The 25,659-nt window shown below is 38.5% G+C and overlaps 1 protein-coding gene across 16 annotated transcripts in view; it reads left to right on the forward strand.

Moving 5' to 3' along the window:
- TENM1 (teneurin transmembrane protein 1) overlaps positions 1–25,659 on the forward strand; it is a 1,403,901-nt gene that overhangs the window by 586,963 nt on the left and 791,279 nt on the right. For 12 of the 16 annotated variants that reach the window (XM_073361279.1, XM_073361281.1, XM_073361273.1 and 9 more), the window contains one exon: positions 536–640. The exons of the other annotated variants lie outside the window; for them this stretch is intronic. The gene's annotated coding sequence lies outside the window, so the exon portion shown is untranslated. The remainder of the gene's footprint in view (positions 1–535; positions 641–25,659) is intronic. 16 annotated transcript variants of the gene reach the window in all.

Consider the following 25,659-nt stretch of genomic DNA (forward strand, 5'->3'; position numbering starts at 1 on the left):
TTCACTGGCCTCCCGAGAAATGAAATTTCTTTCCCTGTGTTCTGTCCTGCAGAAACTTGAGTTGTTTAACATTTTATCTTGGTTTAATTTGGGTCATATTGCAACACAATGGCTGGACTCTATGAAGAATTCCATTAGGCCAGAAATGTATTGTAACAACAACAAAAAAGAATTAATATTAGATAATAGTGCTAAGATTTTTAATTTTTTTTATAAAAGAAAAGATACTAAAGGGTTTTAAGGCACAATCAGGTAGACTCTTACACACAACTAGTTCTTCTGATATCAAGACTGCACACATGAGAAAGGGCATGTAAGACCAGGCTCAGAGTTTGCTTCAGTGAAATCTCACAATATGAAGCCCAGAATTTTATTATTTATTGTGATTTGGCTAATGGGATTTACAACACATGATCCTACCTGCAAGAATTTGACATAAAGAAACATAGTAAGAGCTGTCTGAGACATATGAAATGCACTGTGGCTGCTGGTAAAATCATATTATTAATGGTTTAATTTCTTATATTTTGCACAGGATTCAAGGTTCCAATTAAAACCCTGTTTGGGCCATTGCTTTGCCTTCCAGTTCTTAATCTTTCCTGAAAGCCTCATCACTTATCTAAAACAAAAGAAGAATGAGGTAAGGCGAGAAAGTAATGAAATGCAGCATAACACATCTGTCAAAGGAGCAGAAAGTAGCTTTAAAAAAAATCCAGGATCAGTGACATTCAGAAATTATTTGTTGAGCACTAAATGCTTTCATGTGAGGCATCTTAATTCCAAGGGGGTCCATGTCTAAATTATGAGTCTAACATACACTGGGGGTTTTGTTGCCTGTGTTAGAGAGTTTTACAGTTGAAGTAGCCATGGGGTATAAATAACTGATGCCAGTACTGTGAGTGATGATCTGTATTGCTAAACAATCTCCTACTTTGTAGAATGCAACCCTTTAAGAGATTCTTTGACATTTTGGAGCTGAAATTATGAATACAATTAACATTTTTAAAAGTTCTTTAATATCCATTTTTTATAATGTTAGATTTATATTCTCCAGATACAGGCAGTCCTCGGACTTATGACACAATTGGTTCCTGAAAATTGCATCATAAGTTGCAACATCGTAACTTGGAACCACAGTACGCTCCACTGTGGGACCGAGAGTCGTAAAGTCGAAACTAATTGTCATAAGTTGAATCAGGGTGTCAATTCAGAAACATTGTAAGAGCCGTTCATCATAAGCTGAACATCGTAAAGTCAATGTATTAAAAGACCTAACCTAATTCATCATGCAGAGGTCTGATACCCTTTAATTCTTTATTGTTGATAATACATCTTTTTGAAATTCTTGTGCTTGACACTTCATTGCTATGTTGTCACGCTGTATTGCATTACTACATTCGATGGCAGATGGAACTAAGGGTGACCTAGACAGAGGAAACACCAGTCCATGAATTTAAGGCATGTGTAGAAAATATGTCTGGACAGTCAATTGAAACGATCCTAATTTGTTTTCACTCTGTAATATCTGGAGAGTTTAGGGAGGGAAGGTTCAGGGAGGGTTGAGGAAAAAGTTAAATTTCTTCCTTTGCTCCTACCAGCCTTTTATTGTATATGAGTATTTTAAAAGGCTTATATATTAGTTTAATAAGAAAAAGGAGAGGTATAGCCACGGGTACTTAGTTACGTCTTTATAGGCATCAGTTATTCCATATCTGACCTTTCAACCCGTTGCATCTTCACTTTATCTAAGGGCCAGATTCTTCTCTGTTACTGCAATGGAAATCAAGACTATCTTCAAACTTCCATTGAATTCAATAGAGATGTTCTGGAACTATACTGGTACAAATAACAAAGATTGGTTTTAAATGGGAGAGTTGCTTCCATTTCAATAACAGATATTACAAAATTCTGCTCCCAGATATACTCCTGGAACCCCAGTGGTGTAATCAAGGGCAGTATTTGGCTCATACTACTTACAGTTTCCCTTTTTGATATTCCTCTTTATTTCCCTGCCTATACATCATCCAGCATTAACGTTATTCGTATTAATACATGGGACATCAGAGGAAGTTTTCAGGGCCATTTGCTAGGAGCAGCTTTGAGCCATCTCCTCTGATGGTTATGTGCTGCAATGGTAAGTATTGTTTGTTTGCCTTGGTATTCACTTAAATCCACTTTTTGTTATGATGTTGACTTGTCTACTTGATGATATTTACAATAGATTATGATTCTCCTTCATGATGGCGATAATGCATTATGTTTACTTAACAACTGAAGTCTAATATTTATCCATAGAATAGGAGCAGCATAGATAACCACAATTTTTTTCAAATGTCGGTTTGATAATTACCACGCAGATGCAAAATATGGCTATGTTTGTGTAAATTTCTGAAACAATAACTTGATATTTGTGTTGCTGCTGTAATGGTCCTAATAATTTCATTAAGTGTCAACAGTGCTTTTTGTAAACCTCCATTTTTTAGTGTTTTCCTAATTCATCCCCAAAAGAACAAGGCCTCACTCTGGGCTGACATTTGATGTACAATACATCATCCGTGACTAAGTTATATTACACATTCTGAAAAGGAAAAATTATCTTCAGCTCCAGGAGAAAAAATACTAACTATCTACTCATGCGGTATAAAGGAGGAATAATTGCGATGAAGTCAGAGGAGTTATACCTCTGATAAATCAGTGGAAGTGAGATGAGAAAAAGACCTAGTAAGCAGAAGTTTGTTTTCAGAAGCAACCATTGCTGTAACTATGGTGACCATATATCCTGTTTTAGCCAAGACAGTCCTTTTTTAAGCCCTGTGCTGGCCATCCTTAATTATTTTTTTTTTCAAAACCTGGGCTTTTGTCTCGTTTGCTCTTGCCAAACAAGAGTCAGCAAGAGCAAACGGGACAAATGCTCTGTTTTGCCAAGAAAACTACAGTGCAACCCCTCAAGTTGGATGGACAGCCGTGGGGCTTGGGCCGGGCCTGTGAATGGGGAGAACTGAGGGGCCTTGGGCTGGCCCCACGCGGGCAGGGAAGAGAGGAGGGCCTCAGGCTGGCCCTGCACAGTGTGGGGGAGGGGCTTGGGCCAGCCCTGTGCGGTGTCCAGTTTTCCCTTGGGGAAAATATGGTCACCCTAGCTATAACCCTCCTGTGATGGGTTGAACTGCTCTTTCAGGGTGCCACTGGATGTTCTGCAGTCCCACTGATCCTGCCTGTACTACCAGGCTGGGTTTCTTTTATTCTGTTCTGTGGTGACAAGCCCTCAAGCCCCTTTCCAGTACACTCAGAGGCAGGAACATGCCCAGCTGTAGAATCACAGAGAGTCTGCAATTAGCTTTCTGTGGGCGGGTCCAGGTAGGGGAATGCCCAGCTCTCCTGTGCACATACCCTCTGGAGTGTAAACCCAAAATAATAATGTCTTGCACTATATAGAGATCTATATTGCATAAGCTCATAAAAATTGCTCCCTCCCTCAATCTGGAGCAAGATATGCATAGCTCTTTGCACCCCCTCCCCGCCCCAGTTATGAATGGCACAAACTGGGTTTTGGTATAAACAAGAAATAAGTTTATTAACTACAAAAGGTAAATATTAAGTGATTATAAGGGATAGCAAACAGAACAAAGCAGATTATTGAGCAAATAAAACAAAACACACAACCTAAGCTTAATTCTAAATGTAGGCAGGTTGCGGCGTTTCTGCAGCTTATAGTTCCAGTTATTGTTCTTTACAGACTTCTCTCAGTCTAGACTCAGTCCTTGCCTTTCCCCAGTGTAGTTCCCTTGTCTCTTCAGGTGCGTTCAGCAGTCTTCCTCCTTGGGCGGGGAGGCAATGGAGAAGAGCACTGATTGACTCTATTCCCCAGCCTTAAGTAGGATTCACATAAGGCAGGAATCCTTTGTTTCCAGTGGAAAAATACCAGCAGTGTCCAAGGTGGTACTCTGTACCAGTGACCTCATCAGATGACCCTGCAGTGTCAAAGCAACATCCCAGGAAGCTCCTCAGGATGGTGGGAGATTAGTATCTAAGTTCTATTGTCCTTCTTAAATGGCTTATTCATGCTAATTGCCTACAGTCTGATGGGCGTTCCCCCAAGTATACAAAGTTGTACATAGTCAATCTTCCTAACTTCAGATACAGAAATGATACATGTATACAGTGGTGAGCTGGAGCCAGTTTGCTGGAACCGGTTGTTAAATTTAGAAGCCATTTTAGAACCACGCGGGACAACTGATTCTAAAAGGGCTTCTAAATTTAACAACCGGCCAAAAGTGGGTGCTCCGGGGCTGGAGCACTGATGGGGAAAATTTGGTGGGTGCACCCACCGGCAGCTCCTCACCCGGCCCCAGCTCACCTCCTCTCCGCCTCCTCCCCTGAACGCGTCGCCATGCTCTGCTTCTCCGCCGCCCCACCCACCCCGGCTTCCCGCGAATCAGCTGTTATGGCTCTTTGGGGCGGGGTGCAGTGGGTACCCACTATGGTGGCCCATGAGACTGTCCTGCCCAGTTCTGGGGGCAGTTGGGGATGGGGGGTGGATGGAGCAGGGGTCCCAGCGGGGGGCGTCAAGGAACATGAGGGGGGGGTGTATGGGCAGGAGTCCTGGGGGGCTGGGGCGGTCCACGACCCCCTTGTGGGGTAAGGAGGGAACCAGTTGTTAAGATTTTGGCAGCTCATCACTGCATGTATACAAATTGGATAATCACATTCAGCAAACCATAACCTTTCCAATGATACCTTACATGACCCATCTTGCATAAAATAGATCTTAGTTATGCCATACTTATATCATAACAATATTTTTTATGAAGAATATGGGGTGTCACAACCCCAAAGTCATTTTTTCTTGTAATGAATGCTTGCACATGAATAGTACATGATGGTGGTGGTGTTTGTTGTTTGTATTACCGTTGTGACTTGGAGCCCTACTCATGGACAACAGATTGGTAACACATAATATATGTCCCATTATACACTCCACACACACTTTTAATGATGACCACGGGGTATCTACACACGTGGTCTCCCATAAAAATTTGACTTGTATAACAAATTTACCTGAATATTAGAAGTACTCTAGGACTATCCTATGATTGGTATAGAAAATTTGAGTAACGTATGAAAATACTATTTTGGGTGTATTTAAGGTTGCTATAATATAGTCATTATCATCTAGCACATCCTCTGTGACCTGCACAGAGGCCTCATGGCACCTGATTCTAGTCACACCTCTTAAATTAAGAGTGACTCAGTATAGGTCTAAGAAGTTAGGCTAGTAGCATTTCAGAGCCTTAATTGATGACAGCCATAAAAATCTGAGATGAAACTAATTCTCTTGGTTTTTTATCATTACAAATTTTAACATCAAAACCTGCCAGTTACTGTAATGTCTTCACTTCAAAATTTGTTTTTCTGAGGTATTCCAATAATTTTACAAATATAATTCTAGAAATTAACTGTTAACTGCATAATTTCCTTCTCATGAATAGTGTGGATCACTTATTGATACTCAGTAAATCCACTTTTTGTTTCAGTGCAAACATTTCTATTGTGCTTCTGTAAGTAAGTATATCCACGTTTTTGTAAAGCTTCTTTCTGTGAAGGATGAGAAAATACAGAAGATATTTTCCCCTATCTGTCTGATTTTTTTTTGTAAGTTGACATCAAAATCAGAGACAAAGACCTTAGAACAATAGGAAAGTTTGTTTTCTTTTAACAGGCTAAAAGATTCCTGTTTAAAATCTTTTGGACATTGACGGGTCATTTGTTTGACGGGCAGATATGTTTCATGGTTTGTTATATTGGCAGTAGTGTGTTTAAGATACAGATAGATAAATATTCATATTCATTTTACTTATGAGATAGCTTGTTGATGTGCACTAAGGACAATAAGCTATTATGTCATGGATGAGAGATCTTGATTCAAGTGTTCAGTGTACAATTTCTGCAGGGCTGAAGGCTTCAGTGATTCTCGTCTTTTCAATGTACAAATCCTTTGTTTGAATATAAACTTTGATTATGATAGCTTAATCTTTATCTATTAATTGTTAGGTGTACTAATTGCATGATTATACAACACCATTATGAGTAATGTTTTCTGCTGCTTTCTTATTTACTCCCTTTATTTGGTGCAATCAGAAAAAATGTTCTGTAGTCAAAGTCCTTTAAGAGATACATGCATGCATTCACTGGACGTGGCTAATACCTAATGCAAAAGAGCTTTAATGGGGTTACAGCCCTTCAAAATGAAGTGTGGTTTGTTCATTTTTTCAAAAGATTCATGTGGGTTTGCCAACAAAAAAAAATCTAGTGTGTGGTGTACTTTTCCCATTTTAGATACAGTACTATTTAAAATGCTTGAGGGTTCTCAATATAGTCAGAGGTTCGCTCTAAGGATTTTATACATTCATTTCTGGCTGGGGCTCACATCAAAGATTTTCTAGTAATATTTCCATGATGAAGTAGGAGTCAGGCTGCTGGAAATGGCTATGCAATCAATGAAAAATACTTTGTAACAATAGTGTTCTTTGTGCTTTCATTTGAGGATTCAAAAGCAATTTACAAATATTAATAGTCATATAAAAATCTTGTGACACTAGATCAGTATTAATGTCCCATTTTAAAGGCTAGTAAAATAAGGAACAATATAGTTACCAATACTTACTGTCTGAAAACTACCCACTAACTTTGCATGCTTCCATTTCTGTGTGCCAGCACACCTGGAGAGATCTACAGTTTCATCTTCAAAAATGCTGAACTGCAGTTCCTGCTGAAGTCCATAATTACAGTCCACTTTTTGAGAATTTGGAGAAGCTTGACTCCTGAACCTAAACTTCAGGGCTGTGGTCTCTCTCTGTCTAATTTTTGATTAAACTCAACCTAAAAATCAAACTCCAAAGAATAAGAATATTATGCAGACAGTAATTGTAAAGAAGAAATAGGGTTCACTGACTTTCGTGTGGCCCAAATCAACTTTCCAACAGCTATATCCACCTTACTCCACAGGTACACATGAAATATATTCATTAAAACATACTATGTTCAATATAAAGTCTGTTTTTTGTGCTAGAGAAAAGCCAGATCACCAACTATGTATTTAAGGGCAAAGAAAGAACAGCCATCTAATCAAAACCCAGGAGGCAAAGCATTTGATAGAGGTTTTCAGCAAGCTCTTTTTTATTCTGAATCAAATACACTTAGTACAGTGTATCTCATTAAACTTCATAAAGTGATTGTTCAAATTTTCCAGTCAGTTCTGTACCTTTATAATAAACTTCCTTGCTGTATTTACAGTACATTTAAACACTTTCAGCTATGAACGGTGTTTGAGACATGGAAAGAGGTTAGAGTATTAAGTTATCTAGCACCAGAAAGAGCCCTACAAATTATTTTGCTCATGTCTCAACTAATTTGTCACAGTGTAATTTGGTACCAACTTTTAGAAGCAATAGTTTCACAAATGCTAATAATGGATTTGGTATCAATTCCAAAATATGTGATTGCCAGGACCTCAAAGTAGATAACTGTGAGCTTGATACTGTACTCTTTACTCAGACAAAACTCCAGCTATGAATGGGAGTACATAGTGCCATGCTGATAGAGAGATCTTTTAAAAAATGTTCACTAATATGAACATCAAACTAAAACGGCTTAACTCTTGAATCTGCTCTCAGATATTTTTGATTTAATTTCTTAAACAAAATGCTCTGTTTTTAAAGGGGAGTAAAGAGCATTTCCTGGAGATAACTTGTACCATCAATCAGTGAAGTGTCATTTCTTTAATTATGTACATAAAATATAAAACTAGGAGTTACTGTATAATTCCAACTGTGTGTGTTTTTTCAGTCAGTCACCATGGAGATAGCTTCCTGCAATTTTCCAAAGTTCTGTCCCTTCAGATAAATGCACCTTTACACAATTCAAATGATTTCATGATATTTAAAGTCTCCTTTAGAAATCTGATGTGTTAGCTTAACCTAATAATCTATTTGTGTTCAGTGTAGCAAAATCGCATACTTAGCAGATTTCAGAGTAACAGCCGTGTTAGTCTGTATTCGCAAAAAGAAAAGGAGTACTTGTGGCACCTTAGAGACTAACCAATTTATTAGAGCATAAGCTTTCGTGAGCTACAGCTCACTTTATCAGATGCATATCGTGGAAACTGCAGCAGACTTTATATATACAGAGAGAATATGAACCAATACCTCCTCCCACCCCACTGTCCTGCTGGTAATAGCTTATCTAAAGTGATCATCAGGTGGGCCATTTCCAGCACAAATCCAGGTTTTCTCACCCTCCACCCCCCCACACAAATTCACTCTCCTGCTGGTGATAGCCCATCCAAAGTGACAACTCTTTACACAATGTGCATGACAATCAAGTTGGGCTATTTCGTGCACAAATCCAGGTTTTCTCACATCCCCCCCACCCCCATACACACACAAACTCACTCTCCTGCTGGTAATAGCTCATCCAAACTGACCACTCTTCAAGTTTAAATCCAAGTTAAACCAGAACATCTGGGGGGGGGGTAGGAAAAAACAAGAGGAAACAGGCTACCCTGCATAATGACTTAGCCACTCCAAGTCTCTATTTAAGCCTAAATTAATAGCAGAGCTGTTGCAGCCCTCTTCCAATATGTTTTGTAAATCAGTGACTCAGTAATAGACACAGGAGACAAAACTAATCCACCAGAAAAGCTCAAAGTTAAAAATACCAATAGATGTTTCCTGTATATATTTTTATTGTGTTGACCTTAACTTATTATATACTGATAATAAAGTCTTATAGCAATCTTCTGAGACTAGATCAGTATTAACAACCCACTTGAAAGACTAGTAAAGTGAGGAACAAATTAGTTACAGCCACATTGTGAAAGCTACCCACTAATCTTGTTACATCATACTGATTGTTATATACCATGGCTAATACATGCTTTTACTAGCATTAGATGCTTAAGACACCATAAGTAACCAGCATCACATTGTGTCTTCTCTTTGCCATTGCTGGCACCAGGAAGTCAATACCTTATGAAATGTGTAACTCCCTTCTGAATCTAGAACACTTATAAAATGGCACAGAGCTCTTCTTCAGGTCTGTGTAAACTTAAAAGCTTGTCTCTCTCGCCAGCAGAAGTTGGTCCAATAATAGATATTACCTCACCCACCTTGTGTCTCTAATATCCTGCAACCAACATGGCTCTAATGTCATGCATACATTTTACTTACACTTTAAAAAATATGTATTTTCCTCTCTGAGCATCAATATTTTACATATGCAGGAGATGAATAGTGACTAGGGCAGCAACCAACTGTTCACCAGAGATTTGAACGCTGGTGTTGAAAGCTCTGTAAGCTTGCTTGGAAAAAAAAAATTCAACACTTCATTGTGAGCCCAAAAGGATGACAGTTAAGAGGAAGGCTGGAAATACCAAGTCACTAGAGGAATTCAGGTCTCTGTAAGCACAAGAGGTCTGAACAAGACTGCAGTATCAAGAAATTGCTCAAAAATCAGGGAGGTGGGGTGCATGCACCAATTGCATGTCAGAGTGAGGGAGGTGAAATGGTATCCTGGAATAAGAATAGACGCTAACTATATATCAATATTACATGCTCTTATCAAAAGACTTTAGCAAGTTTCATTTTACTTAAGACTATGTCTACAAGTAATATTTTAATACCTTTTTATTACCTGGCTATTTGATTTTTTGCTAGCAGCCATGGAGGAAGGTAATTGGAAACCTAATGGTAAATAGAAGATCTGAGAGTAGAACTGGACGAAGGTTAACTAAAAGATGATTTCTTTTTCTTTCTGTCTCCTTCTTTGACATCTACTTGGGCACATTTCTTCAGTTTTAGCAATCTCTACCCCCCCACCCCCGCCGCCCAGTATATAAATAAATCTGGAGATTGTTTTATAATAGTCATTGACTTTGGTTTCAGGATTAACTTTTTACCTCTGGAGAGCTAGGATAAAATCCCATTTAAGTATGCTGTTCTCATCATAATCCCTAGTAGACATTTGTCCACATCTTAAAATCACCAACAAAGAAATCTCAGTGTAATAATCTTCTTCTTCTCAAGAGAAGCCCAGGACTGAAATAGTAAGGGGTGCGGCAGATCAGGATTGAGCTGGGCGGGAAAGTGTGAACAGTGGGTATCCTTCATGATATACTCGTCTCATGTACATGAGGGCTAAATTCACACCCAAATATACAGAATATACAAATATAAAGCCATGACATATGCAAGACAAATCTTTGTAAACACAGATTTAAAACAACATGGTTAAGCTCTTAATTTAATTACTGGGCGTTTATTTTGATTTGTATCTGAAACACAGCAGGAAGAGGACAGAGATTGCGTGCACTGGAACAAAAATAGCTCATTTAAATGCACAATATTTTCCATTAAACTGTCCCTTAGGCTTACAAGCCTAGAAAGGGTCGTTTTCCCTCCCCCTCACTGCCATTTTTTTTTTTTACTTAATTTCAGTATGAAACAGGAAGCTTGGATCAAGATCATAACACATGATATTTCCAACTATTTAAATACATTGTCATTTATAGGTATTATGGCCTCTTATTATATCATCACTAGCAAAATAAGGTGCTATGTTAACTAGGCATGACACAGACACAGTATCAAACGCCGGGGACCTTCCCCCCCCCTTGTCATTTAACTGGGGTGTATGAGTCCACACGCATCCCCTCACCTAGTTGCCCGGGCCAGTTTTAATCTCCTGTTTGAACTCCTACAACTGGAGAGTTCTGCTGATTTTCATTTCTGAATGATCAGTGATTTGGAAACTGAATATACACTCAGCAAAAAAAGAGATCGTAAAACAAATGTGCCAGCATTGTGTGCTGTTTTTGAGAGGTCATCAAGGTGTTCTACAATGAAAATTCTTTGATAATTATGCAGTTAGGAATTGTGTTTTGTTTTGTTTTTCCTTGAAATAATTTTATTGATTGCTATTTTCATAGCATGTGGATCAAATTGCCATTTTTTTCTTTCTCTGAGTTTAGTATTTTGTTGTTTTGCACACATATCCATATTTCTACATTTCATGCAGGAGAGAGTCCAAAAGGTTACATAGATGTATTGAATAAATTTCAGTTTTAAGTCTGTGAGTGATTGATTTATTATACCACTGTACACTTTGTTGCATCTCTTTTCACTAATGTGATTTCTCAGGCCTTTGCATCATGTAACAGTTTCACTAGTTAATCCATTGTGATTTTAACTGGCAGAAAACATCAAATTAGTGGTATTAAATTTTTTCTTAGTCAGCAAAGCAGAAAGTTAATTTTAGTGTTTATTTAGGTATCCATTGATCTATCTGTTGGTGCAGAAATGCCAATAACTTTGTTTATAGTTTTTAAAAAATATTTAAAAAAAAAATCTATTGAAGCCAGAAGAATACTTGTCTGAGGGAGTGAATCATTCCTGGGAAAAATAGCTTGCATTTTACTTTTGGTCATTGTTTTGTGTGATTGTTTTGCATATTAAATGCTCCAAAGTTGAGTTAGAGTTTTGTTAAAATAGAGGCCTCCATAACTGTTCTCGCAATATATGCGGGTGCGTGCAAAACCCTGCATTTGTATACTCAGACTGAGCAACCATGTAGCATCTTTGCCCACACCAGTGAGTAAGCCTGAAACTACTGCCTGCACAATTCGGAAGCTCCTCTCAAAATTAGAATATGGAAGAAGTTCGGGGCGGTGGGGGGGAATGTTATGTATTTCTATATTATCCACTACCTACAACACTTTACAATGGGATGCATTAGTTTTTAATAATTCATGCAGAGTTCAGTCTGGGTAATTTATTAATATGGCATCATCAGTTATTTCTCCATTGAACTTATAATTCTGTTTTATGGTTGTATTTGAAAGTAGTGGTGAAATCTTGTTGTACCCCTTGGCATTTTAAGTACTATATAAAGATGTGTATGCAGTACAAAAACTTCAGTCTGAGATTCAGAGTAGAGCTGTTTTTCACTGGAAAATGCTGGTTTTGTCAAAACTTTTTGCAGGGATGCATCGGATTCAACAAAACTTTTGTCAATAAAGGTATCTTGTGTGGTGAGACAGACTCGCCCTAGAAATAGCCTGGTGATCAAGTCACTCCACTGAGGTGTGAGAGACATAGGTTCAAATCTCTGCTCTACCTGATCCATATCAGGGATCCACATCCCAGATGAGTGCCATAATCAGTGGGTTTATAGAGTCAGTCTCTATCCCAATGAATATATAATAATTTGTACAAAGTGGGACACCTCTAACAGGAGAGACTAAGCCTCCCTCACCACCTCCCCCACAGAATAGACAATAGCCTGTTCATTAGGGCAGTCATGTGGGAGGCCCAGCTTCAAGTCCCTGGTCTGAATCAGGCAAAGTAGGAATTTGAATTTGCATCTCCCACATCCCAGGTGAGAGTCCTGACCACAGGCTATTGGGATGCGGGTTTCTCTTCTCACTTTTTGTTGAAAAACTTAAAGGTCTCAGGTTTGTCCAAGTATGAAATGGGAAACTGTTAGAAATCCATGAGAAGTTTTGTGAACAGGAAAACCATTTCCTGCCCAGCTCTAATGTGAAGTAACACTCTATGGGTTTAGGGTTGCCAGCTCTCCCGGATTGTCCTGGAGTCTTCAGAATTAAAAATTTAATCTTTAATTACAGATAATGTCATGTAACGAAACCTACAGGAATTCATCCAGCCAAAGCTGATAATCCTATATGGGCTTGTCTACTCAGGAAGTTAGTGGAAAGTAAGTTAGGGTGCAAATTTAAAGTGCAATAGCTATTCCTCAAGAATTCCCTGTGTGGACACTCCTACTGAGCATTAAAAGTGCTTTTTATAATCAAATGTCGGCTTACTCTGTGTTAACTATGGGCTTGTCTTCACAGGAAATTATGATCTGTCGACAAATTTCTTTCATATACCATCACTGATCTTTAGTTCTGTTTCCTAATCCCTGTGTATCTATTTCATATTTTCTGTGCATCTATCCCAATAACTAGTATATCAATTCTGTGTTCAACTCAGTAATACAATCACCTTATGCTGAATATCTGGTACCTGGAATAAGTTTATACAGTATCCAAATCTAAGTGTGTCAGTATATAGAACACTAAAGATAGTTCCATCCTAAACTATCCAAGATTTTGGCCTTTAGTAGTGTTGCTATAATCTGGTCAGTTGACCATTTTTGTATTTATAAAATCAATAAAAAGTTTGATGTACAGTGGTCATCATTAAAATGACAGCATTTGCTAACAGGATATCTGTTTTACCACTTTTTACCCCAGATTTGCACAGGACATAATTATGATAAAGCTGTGGTATCAGTTCCTGAATGTTGACTTTATAATGGTGACCTCTGTTGTATTTCTGGTGGAATGGGTCTAATAGCATCCTAGTATTTTACAGTTAATTTCAAGTGATTTTTTTATTGGGGTTTATTTGTTTTTGTTCCTTCTTGCAGTAGGTTTTGCGGGCTGTCATAGTCTGATAGTGACCTTTGAAGCCATTTGCTATGGAACAACAAATCTTGATGTTCCCAGAAAAAAGTCAATATCTGCTTATTGTTGTTGCTAAGGGGGGTTAGAATTACTGTTCATATAAAACTTGAACTCTTATTTCTCTGACCATTTTTAAAAAAACAATCCATCGTATAGTGACACTTTACCAATATTGTCATTTCATTTAAACATGCTGTACTTAGTGAATTTAAAAAGCATATAAAAATAGAGCTGCTATAAAGCCACAACCCCACACTGGGCCACTACGGTTTGGATTTCGTTAACCATGTGCTGCCTAATGTCCCCTACAGATCCAGGGAGTGAAGTGGAGTATCACCAGAACAGGATCTGCTCCCTTTTATTGCCCTTCCTTGCATTCTTAGGAGAAGCTAGTACAAGGAGTTCCATTGCATTCCCTTACTCAAAGCCTAAAGCACAATGAGGCCACTGAATAAACCAACCAAACTCTTTTTTCTGGTGAGGTTTTCCTCCTGTCTGTCTGTGTATTTGTCCCTGGCAAAAATGCACCATTTTTGCAAGCTTGTATGTAGGTTAAGAACTAGGAAACTAACCTGATCCAACACTTGCTCTGGTGTTTCTTAAGGGCTCAGTCCCGTAATCTGATAAATTAGTGTGTTTTGCCAAGAGTCCTTTTAAAATTAGATATGTGCTTTAATATAAAAGTTTAATGCTGTCAATTTGAAATTGTCTTGAACTCCTGGGTTGCAAAAGACCTCGCATTGCATGCCCATGGCCTGATCCTTCTCACATTCAAAGCAATTGGACTTTAACATTGACTTGAATAAGGAGCAAGACCAGATGTGAACTTAGAGTCTGTGGTCTTCCATGCTCTGTTACTATCTTGATCTCATTCACTTAAGTGATCTCTTGTTGCTGCATTTGAAGCTTTCAAAGTTTTGTTTCTGATTTAACATTTTCTGACATGCTAATAATTCTCAGTCATATGACCCCTAAGGGATTTCAATATAAAGCCACAATGAAGAAGGAAAATTCTTAAGACCTTTATCTTGCAAAAATTGAATCATGAAAAGTCCCACCAAGGCAATGGAACTACTCACATGCATATGGTTAAGCTAATGCATAAGTGTTTGCAGGATTGGGGCCTTAGTTTGTTGTCTGGGATCCATCACACCTAATAAAGTGATAGCACTATAACTTATTTTGTAAGATGTGTGAGGCCTGCATGCTACCACTGGTACAATCATTGTTAATCAAGTTTGGAAACTCTCATACTCCTACTCCAATAGACAGAGATGCTTCTTAAGGTATGAAAAAATCCTTTTCTGTGTCCTTGAGTCATCCAACTTAGCACTGACACAGAGTGTGCTCTTACTTAAAGGTTTCTGAATGAAATCTTGTGCTTCAGGCGTGAAGATTATAATATTTCTCCAGGTACAATTACCTAGGGAAGACTAAGCACATTCTGTGATGTTTTTTTCTTAAAAAAAAAAAAAAAAAACCATTATGAACAAGGTATGCGAACACAAAGCTGCAGCATTTCATTCTGATGAAATGTATTCCAGTGAAGGGCACTAATATTGCATCCAGATTGTATTTCATTGTGTTACTTTTTGCAAACAGAATATTCTTAAGGGAGTTTATTATTTATAGTTTTATTTTAAAAGAAAAGTAATCAGAGGAAAATAACATTTTATAAATAGTAACTGAAAGAGAACAGAGCATTTGGATTGTTGACTTTTCTTAATATCCTTGTGAGAACGTAATCTTTCGCTCTTTTTAGTGCTTCCCTTTTAGGGGGAATAGTTATTTTTTCAGAGTGTTACAGTAGCTAGGATATATCACACAACACTGGTTATATTGGTACCATTTTTTCTTGTGTTCTCTGGGGAGAATAAGAGGCAGCGAGAGTAAGGCTTCTCTGTCAAAGACAAAGTATGAAAATAAATGTTATACAAGCCTTTTCTGAAACTGTAAGTTTATGTGATGGAGTGAAATAGAGTGAAAATCTGTCACAATCAATGTTACTCAAATGTGTGTCAATTTTCTGGTTTAGACCTGATCCTGTGAGGTACCAAGAGTCTCTCTTTTGAAGGTGATAAGCATCTTTAGCTACTGTTGACTTCAGCGGTAGTTGAAGACAAACAGCACTTCTCAGCATAGGACTTGCAGCCAGATATTGCCTAGAAAATGAAGCAGGAAGCTAAGTTTTGACTCTTTGCTTGCTTGGGATGGGGGTTTCACTCTCAAATCTAATGTGTTCAGACAAGTGAATATCAGTGCTGACAAGATAGGGAAGGAGGTTACTGTTGAGGGGACAACAAGGTGGATGACTCAACTGATAAAATGGTCATCAGGGTTCCCCTGAAAAGAGTTATTCCATTTTTGTCTTAAATATTATATTTGTAGTCCAAAATGTCTCCGTCAAGGAAGGCATTGTTAAAGAAAAACATCTCAACCATCCCTAAAGGAGAGAAGCTGGAGTCAAAATGTCCACATTACATGCAGTATGGAACTTTACAATGTTAGAGTATGCCATGGTGGTGGCCTTTTGGATCAAGCCCTTGGCTTATTGAGTAAGGACCCTGTATCTTTGAACAGGAAAAGCCTGAATTGGAATGACAATAATGCCTCTTCCTGATGTTCTTGCACAGCTGAAGTGTTTGAAAATGTTTATGTTCAAAATGCAGTTGCTGAGTTTTCACACAGTTTTTGCTTGGATGCAAAATGTCTGATATCAGACCAGAAAGTCTTTTTTCCCATCAAATTTATGTAATTTAAAAAAATGCTTTCTCCAACCATGAAAACTTTTTTTTTTTTTTTTTTTTGCCCAGTGCATAAACTAAGCAAGGACCCTGAACAAGACTGTCCAAGGAAATTGCATGTGTGTGTGCATGCATAGTATATTAAGCACACATAACATATATGTACATTTATTTAATTTATAGAAATGTTAAATAGGTCACCCATCCATATAGTCAGTGCACTGCGGACATAACTTATAAATATATATTAAATGGAGCACTGTAAGGTAAACTACCACAAATCACCTGGATATTTATATACACATAAAATAGGGGTTATTCATAACAATATTTATAGTTAAGGATGCAGAAAAATTTCCATTCTAATGGGCGATTTTAAGACTATATTGTAATGCATATGCACACTGAGACTAGAAGGGGATAGAAAAAAGTAAATATTTTAAATTCTTGATAGCAAAGCAGCTATAGAGCTGCTGGCATTTTATATTCTCATTCTGTTTTACCAACACTTTGCCAATGGGCAAAGACATATTGTATTGCTACCTTCTGTGTGATTCATTCCTCCCATAAAACAATCTGTTCTTTTAGTGGCAGTTGTTATTAATCAAGCTTTCTCCCTCTATTAGAGTAGTTGTTGGCTCAGTCACTTTGGTGTACATAATCACTAACTTTCTCAATTACACTAGTGAGTAGGTGTTACTTATATGCCTGTCAAGGGGATGCTAGAGCATTTATTGTGGTGCTTTGCAGTTTTAGTGAGAACACGAATTTCTGAAGGGTGATTGCCTCTTCTTAACATCATATATTCCTCTCAGAAACCATAGAGAAAAAGAATTGGATGTTCCAATCTCAATTTATTTTTGTAACATTAAAATGTTCCAAAGTGCAAAGGAATGTTTCTCTAGGAGCAATCATTTCCTAAAGTATCTGCAGAGACACTAGACCTGAGCTATCCAAAAAAGAGTGCTGAAAAAGCTACAGTAGAAATTTTGTACAATACTGTGTATATTTGGAGACTGAACACAAAAATTATCTTCTGCAAAATTTAATGTGGGAGAGGAGAAGACATTTTCAAGTGAGAACTTTATTTTTTTGTATGGTAACTATTTTCCCTGAGAAAGTGGCACATTTCTATCAGGGACAAATACACAGACAGACAGGAGGAGGAGAATATTTATCATTAATGGGATATAATGTTACTTTTATTTTAATGCAGAAAGCTGACATAATAGGGAAATTTTGCCCCAGAAGTACCAACAAAACCAAAATAAATTGTTTCACGTAGGCAGTGTGCTCTCTCTCTCTCTCTCTCTGTCTTATGTTCCTAAAATCTCATGGCTCCAGCTGGTCACTTGCAGAAGTCAGGAAGTGATTCCTCTCTCCCCTGTGTGTTCTTGGGGATTTTTTGGTCTCTTTCCTCCGAAGCATTAGAGATGGTGGCGACACTAGATGGGGTAGGCCAGTGCTCTGAGGTGACACCGTGCATTCTCTCTCACACATTCCTTGCTGGCTAGTTCTTGCTCACATGCTCAGGATCTAACTGATTGCCATATGTGGAGTTAGGAAGGAAATTTTCCCGAGGTCAGATTGGCAGTGACCTTTTTTACTCCTTGCTCTGCAGCATGTGGTGAGAGTCACTTGCCGGGATCATTTGGTTGTATCTTTCTTAATTCATTGGAGGGGCCTTGGGCATTGGTGCACCTCGGTCCCTCCTGTTCTCTGCCTGTGGCACATAATAGTTCAGTCTGCTGTGGGCTTCCACGCTTCCATCTAATTATGGTGGTTGAGTTCAGTGTGTGGTTGCTGGGTGGTGAGGTCAAACCAGATCAGCTGATGGTCCCTGCTGGCCTTAAACTCTTGACTCATTTCTATGACTTTCTGTGCAGCATTTGGAGAGCATTCTGATTGGCTGATTTCAAATAAAGACAAAAAGTGTTTGTCAACAAATATAGAGGCCACAGGGGTGTACATGTCTGTGCATCTCTGTTTCCAAAATGGAGTTTCTTATCTTTTCTCCAAATCCATCTTCACCTCCTTTCTTCTATATCACCACTGACTACTGCACTTTCCCCCATCACAGGCTTCAATTAATCTTTCCCCTCTAAGTGCATTCTCTGCTTCTTGACCCCAACACGTAGTTTTCTTTCTAATATAATCAAAATCTAGCCTTTGCTCACTCTTTCTGGGTTTTTTTTTCATTAAAAAAACAAACTTGTCACCATTCTGGAAATCTTTTTATCTTGATTACAATAGTCTTCTCCTTTCTTGCTTGTCCCTTGTCAAATCTTTACAAAACATTGTTGCTAAATTAATCTTCCTCTTCTGCCACTATGCAAACGTTCTTTTCTACGTAAACCTCTCCACAGCATTCCTGACTTTTACTGCATTAAAATCCAGCTCTTAGCTCATCATCCCTTCAAGCCCCTACATAGTCCTGCCTATATTTCACATCTTATTCCCAACTCTTCTTTTTCTCTTATATTTCCCCCATCCCAGTAGTCTTTCTCCATCTTTCAACTTTGCCCCTTTTTTTCATACTATCCTATACTCTTATATCAGCCTCCTACTTCCTGTCTACCAAAGGCTGTCCCTCTTCTCCCTCAAGTGCTTCCCTCATATCCCCCTCTAATACGTCATACATTTCCACACACTCCTTTTCCTCAGCCATTGTTCTGCCTTTTTAGATAAACAACGCTTTGGGATGGGACACTGCCTTAATCTCTGGTCTGAAAATCTCATGTACATTTACCATGTTATATAAGGAATAAAACCTGGAGCTCCTGCTGGTGCCACTGCTATTTGATTTTGAATTCTGCATTTTAAAATAAAGCATTTTTGGAAATGATTTTGTAATAAGAAATATGTCAGATGATAGTGCACATCCCAGGGTCCCAAATCTGATTTAAGAAGACTTTTTATTCATTTATCCTTGATACTGCCCAACACATTCAAAACTCTGAGGTTTCTTCCTCTTGGTGTGAACCTCTCTAAATGGAAAACAATTTGGTGTCTGATTCTGCTCTCACTTTTACCATCACTGAAGTATGTGGAGTTACACTGATGTAAAACCAGAATGACTGAGAGGAGCATCAATCCCATGTGATGTTTAACACTGACTCCATGTACTTAAGGTATATTAATATACCAGCATAGAAATGTGCTCCTTATTAAAACTTAAATTTTCGTATGTTTCTTTTTAGGTGAATCACCCAACCTCCAAAATAAAAAACACTAGTCAACCTAGTGGCAAAGCACTGTAGACATTGCAGAATCCATTCTTGTAGCTCTTTATTTGCCTTTGCAGGCTTGTGTTCTGGATGTCAAGTGATTATTTTGTGTTTTCCTATTTGAAAAGAACATTAAACTGTTGTTTTGGGGTCCATTCCCCCACCCGCCCCCACATCAGACCTGCGTAACGACAGTTGGACAGCAGTTGCTTCATTTGCACATATATTTTTTTGAGTTACTGCTGAGGGTAGTAATTAGTCGTGCAGTTACAAGTGTATTTAACTGTCAAGATATACACTGGTTATTGTAACTGTGGATTTTTTTAATGTCGTTCTGTTCCAGGGGGAACGTAGTGATTTCCTTGCAAGGACACTCATATCAAACGGATCTTAGTTTTCATGTGTTGTTTTCCTGTTAAATGTACAGGAAATCACATGGAGTATTTGAGTATATGTTGAACAATGAGCAACTAAATGAGTAGAGCTATATAAAATGAAACAGATTTTTGCCTTGGAAGGACATAGGAAGCATTTTCTTCCTTTTTGATACTTGGTTTACTTTCAGAATTGCATTTGAAACTTTAGGCCATAGAAGGAGTTCTCTGCACTGCCCCCAGTAGGCCAGTTTGTAAGTGTTTGATTCGTGTTGATTAGCAGGGGTCATATAATACATTATTAGATTCAAAGACCCAGTGTCTCAAAAACCCTGCATATGGGTTGCAGAGCTGGACTAATGGAACATCATTGATATGGGTTACATTAATACTTCACCTTTTGGGTGTGAATTGCAGTAATTAGTGTTGTAGCTCTTCAGCCTGCCCAAAGAATTGGGGGTTAAATAACACCATCGCCACCACTCCCAAGTGTCATGGAGATCCTTACCCAAAACTTGATATTTAGAGTTTGTGCAGGTGTTGCACAGATCAGCTTTACTTTAAAGCTGAAGAGCTGAGAAATAGGGACCCATGCATTAGGTGTTAGTTCTACTACAAAAGATGTGTCTTTTACACATTGAGGTTCTTGTTGTGCAGGGTCCTAGTTGAGACGGCTATGAAGGTACAGCATGGCACATGAGGATCAATGCTGTGCTACTACTTATCAAAGATGTAGCTCTCAGAACATGCCACTCAGTTCAATGGAAGGGTTGTTGGAAAAAGCAAAGCAGGGCAAAAAGCCAAATGCTGGAGGGCAGAAAGGGGAATGTGTACAGCCTATAGCTCAGACTTCCACTGTCTTTCCTAAAGGAATAAGTTTTCATACTAGCAATTCATAATTGCATCTGTACCTGCCCTATGTTTGACTTTAGCCAATTCTAATTTCCTCCTCTTTCATATTAAATTTTATAATATCTTCAGTGTTATCACAATTGTCCATCTATCTGCTTATTTCATAAATTAAACTACAGCTAAAAATATGTGATATTGCACTAAAAACTAGAGAAGCACTTCTGGAAAAAAGTAACAGATGCTACAAATGAGTGGTATTTTCTCTGTGATCACACAATAGACAATTACAGCATGTACAGACTTTGGAATATGTACAGTAGTTGCTATTAAAATCTTTACAATTGTAAAGATTGTAACGGCTACCACTGTGCCCTGGGGGTATGTCTGCAGCACAGTGCATCTGGAAGAACTTGTACATTTCTCTGAGCCAGATTTAGGTGCATTGGTGCCTTAGGTGCAATTGGTCAACTTGCCAAAATAGCTCTGTCTCCTTCACACACTGCTCAGCAACCCACTCAGTCCTTTGTTTGCCACATCCCCTCCTCCATACAGCTGGTCCTGCTTTTGCTCTGCTGTGTGAGGTAATGGCTAGGCATTGGATAGATAAAAAGCCCACAGATGGAGAATAGCGACCCAGGACTGACCTATTGCTGAATGGCACTGACAGTCTCTACATTTGCAACATTCCTCTTACATGTGAATCCCAAGACTCAGAACTGGGGCAGGCAATGCTGCCAAACCTGCAGTCTTGAGGAGCCTGATTATTGCCACATACAGTTCAAAATATCTTTTTTTTTCCCTTGCACTTGTGCCATGTCTGTCTCTCTTCCTATATTCTGGTCACATTTTCTGTCTTCCTTGTAAAACTGTTCCCCTGGTTCTCTGGCTGGCATGCCAGGAGGGTTTGGTGTTCTTGAGTGGAAGAAGGTGGCAAACTGATGCTGAGGTTTGGTGCCACTAGAAGATTCAAGTGAAGAGTCCGTGCGGAGAACTCCAGATTTCCTTGCACCAGCTGTGCCTAGACAGCCACTTAACTGTTTTGCTACAACTGCCGTTGACTGCCATTACAGAATAAATCTACACATGCTGCGTCTGTGATTTGCACTCTTTCCACATTCAGTGCCTTTTTAAAAATACTGAGCTGAATTTAGCATTCAGTTTAAAAATGCTATTTCAGTCATTGTTTAAAGACCAAATGGAGATGCACTCAACACAAGCTAACATGTCTGTAAAACAAAAAGCATTAGCTGCAGCAGTTTCTTGCTACTTCATGGAGGAAAGAAGCGTTTTGACAGCTGGTCTATGATTCGTTCCCAGCATTCAGTGTTACTGAAATGTGAATATTATTGTTAAATGTGTGACTATGATGATATACCCTTCTCTGACTTAGAGAGTTTTCAGAGTACTAAAAAGTCATTATTTACTTTCTTCCAGTCTATTAGTGAAGAACAATTGTTAAGCAAACTCTGCAGTGGCAAGGTTGATAGGTTCTTAGTGGACTAGTCTTGGACTATTTCCACTCCCGTATGGAAAAAGGCTCTACAAAACAGCTAATTGTATTGCATTTGAACTGCTTCCCTCGCGCAACAAAGGCTGTATCCCTAGACCTTTGCATTGACTTATGCGAGGAACGTACATTTAATGGTAGCTTCAGTATTTTGGCAAACAGCAAGTTTATTTATTAAGATTTGTCATCTTCCTATATCTCAAGGAAACACCAACATCATAAAGCAAAGATACCTCTGATTTAGACAAAGGCACATGCTTTTGAAAAGATCTAGAGGAAACTGATTGCTTTTCCTTTATACATTTCTTGCATATTCTACCAGACTTGGTAAATAGTTATACCAGTGGGACAGGACCACTTCATTTTCTAAACCAATAAATACTTTTGAGTCGTCTTTCTGGGCTTATTCATTAAACTCCATCAACCTTTTTTTATTCAGGGCCCCTCAATTGGCCTTCACAGGACAATTACATTCTCCAGTACATTTGGAGAACCGTTTTAAATCTGAAAACCTTGCTGAAGTAGCCATAGCTATGTATGGGTACCTAGGAATGAGTTGGCATCAAGTGGATTGGTGAAGCTGTCCTGTTTACATCCAGCTCCTGGTGGCCAGATTCTTGCCCTTAGATGCACATATAACTCCTTCCTGAAGCTGGTACTTCCTCAAATGGCAACTCAGCATTAATCAATCTATGGACAACAGAGCCTTTCTTAGTTTAGAGCATAAAACATGGTTCAAAAACTGTTAAACTATGGCCTCTCCTAGGATAACCAAAATCAAAACATCTACAAAAGAGCAGTTTTTTGCTAACCTACGTCCATATATCAGAAAGTTTAGGTGTTTAAGTTACTACATACCTGAGGTAGGTAGATCTTTTGTGCTGCCCTTTTTGAGAAGGCTCACAAAAAATGATAGATGGACCACCAATCAACTGCAGAGCATCCCCGACTGATTAGTTGACAAGTGTAACTGAGAAGGAAATTAATCAGATTCCAGCATTACCCTTTTATAAGTCTTGTTCTTGATATCAAGTGTCTGAAAACAAAACCGCTGTTGAATTTGGAGGTGCATATAACCTGCCCCTGAAATCCTACTTTACATGTTTAAAAGGGCTTTTCACATACTCCTGTTGATTAAACTTGTAGGATGAAACCATCCTGTCCTTCAGGATAGGGGCAGGAAATGTTTGTATGTTTGTTTTTTGTTTGGGCTTTTTTTTTTAAACAGGAACATGGTAGAATACATCTTGGAGAGGAAAGAAATGCCCTTCAGCACAGGTGGAATTTTAAGGCTACAGGAAGGTACTGACCCAAAGCACCAAAGTGCATAAAGACTGAAATCATAAAGACTGCTGCAGTTTCCACGATATGCATCTGAGGAAGTGAGCTGTAGCTCACGAAAGCTTATGCTCTAATAAATTGGTTAGTAATTGCTGCTGCAGTTTCCACGATATGCATCTGAGGAAGTGAGCTGTAGCTCACGAAAGCTTATGCTCTAATAAATTGGTTAGTCTCTAAGGTGCCACAAGTCCTCCTTTTCTTTTTGCGAATACAGACTAACACAGCTGTTACTCTGAAACCTGAAATTATGCTGTGCTTCTACAGATATAGATCATCACTTTTTGAATCTGGTGGTAGAATAAATAACTTGCTTGTGTAAAAATATAGAAGAAACAGTGTATTTCAAACACCTGAGTAACTTTTTAAATGAACAGAACCCAAAGGTAGCAGTACAATGTTGGGTTTAACTATGTAAAACAAGCATTTGAGCCTAAGCTGCTCTGCAAGGTTTGAGATCTGGATGAAAAATGGAGCATTGTTTAGTCCAATTTCTCATAGTCTGAGCTCGAGTTATATGGTTAAAATTATTTCAACACACAATGTAAATTTTTGTGGTGGCCATTTCATAATATGAACCGCTAACAATTGAATAATATCTAGTTTCTTTTCTCGAGGGTATAGTATCTCAGTTTATGAATGCACTTGTACTTCATAAATCATTCTCAAGAGCATAAGGGAGAAAAATGGAAAATCCATTTTCCTTCAACCCCTGGGGTCTTTATTTAATTTTTAATGAAATATAGAGGATACTTGGTCAATGGCAACAATAAAATAGTTTCAACGTTCATCCTTACACACACAAAAAAGCTTTACTGGGAACACAAAATAGTTTTCAAGTGTAATTTTTTTCTTTTTTTTTTAAAGAAGGAAATGCTTGACAGTTTAAGTGGGAGACACAGTATATCTAACAAAACAATTCAGGGAAGAATGAGTGTGAATACAGCAAGTTAGCCCATCATGTAGAGACGCGGATACTAAATATATCAAGTGCTTTGCAAGTGAGGGGTGTTGGGTAACAAAGTACTTACCCTAGGGCACAATCTGTCAACCCACACTGTTCTGTTTACATGATGATATTGTCAAGGATCACAGTAACTGCACCTTGCTCTTGGTGTGTGGTTTTTGAATGAATCCCTTCATGAATCATTGTGTTAAGTGTTGAAGATAGCTGTGTCCATGTTACAGGAGAGCATCATTAAAACATTCTTCATAAGTGTGTGTGTGTGTGTGTGTGTGATCATATGTCCCTTATTAAACTTTCTTGTGACTGAAGGTAGAGGTTCCCTAAAAGTTGAAATCACAGGTTGTAATTGGAACTGTCACATACTCAATTTTATCATGTTAGAGTCTCACTTTATTAGGCTTGTAAAGTTCTTCTAATACTTTCGCTGGACTAACAGTATTTTAACTGGAAGTAGTCTAGGCTGTAGGCATAAAAAATTGATCTGCTTTGAAAATACGGTTGCCTCACTTGCCAGATTCCAGCAAAGTGTTGTCACCTGGTGGTAGTACTTAGTGTTGCCTTTTTTTTTTTTTTTTAATATTCTTATGGAGTCCCCCTTATGTAAGGAATGAGTCTGTTTCCTTTCAGATTTTGCTGTGGAACAAACTTTCCATACTTTTCCATTCTGACATACAGTGGACCTGCTGTTTGCATGTGTCCATAAGAATGCAAGGAGACTATACCCTCTGTACCCCAGCATAGGGGGTGGACTAATTCTGCTTCTGTGCAAGCTGCTTATGGAGAAGAGATACCTCTGGTTCCCTCCTCTTCCGTATAGGCTAGGGCATAGAGCTGGGCAAACACAGAGGGGGGGCAAACACATAAGGAGTGGCACGGCAGACACATGCCCTCTGTGCACCAGGGAGTTCAGGGAGCCATTCTGTGCCTCTGACCCTGAAATGTCACCGTTTTAGACCATGCTATATACCATGTATAAATGTCTCGCTTATAAACTTGCATTGTTCACATAGTTCAACTAAGTCTGCTTGATCCAATTTTTGCACTGGTCTTACGGGTGATCTTTGCTCAGAGGGGACTGGAAAAGTAACAGTGGCCTTCCTGGCAGAAAACATCTCTTTAAATTTTTAA

Source organism: Lepidochelys kempii, chromosome 9, assembly GCF_965140265.1.
Source record: "Lepidochelys kempii isolate rLepKem1 chromosome 9, rLepKem1.hap2, whole genome shotgun sequence".
Lineage (NCBI taxonomy): Eukaryota > Metazoa > Chordata > Testudines > Cheloniidae > Lepidochelys > Lepidochelys kempii.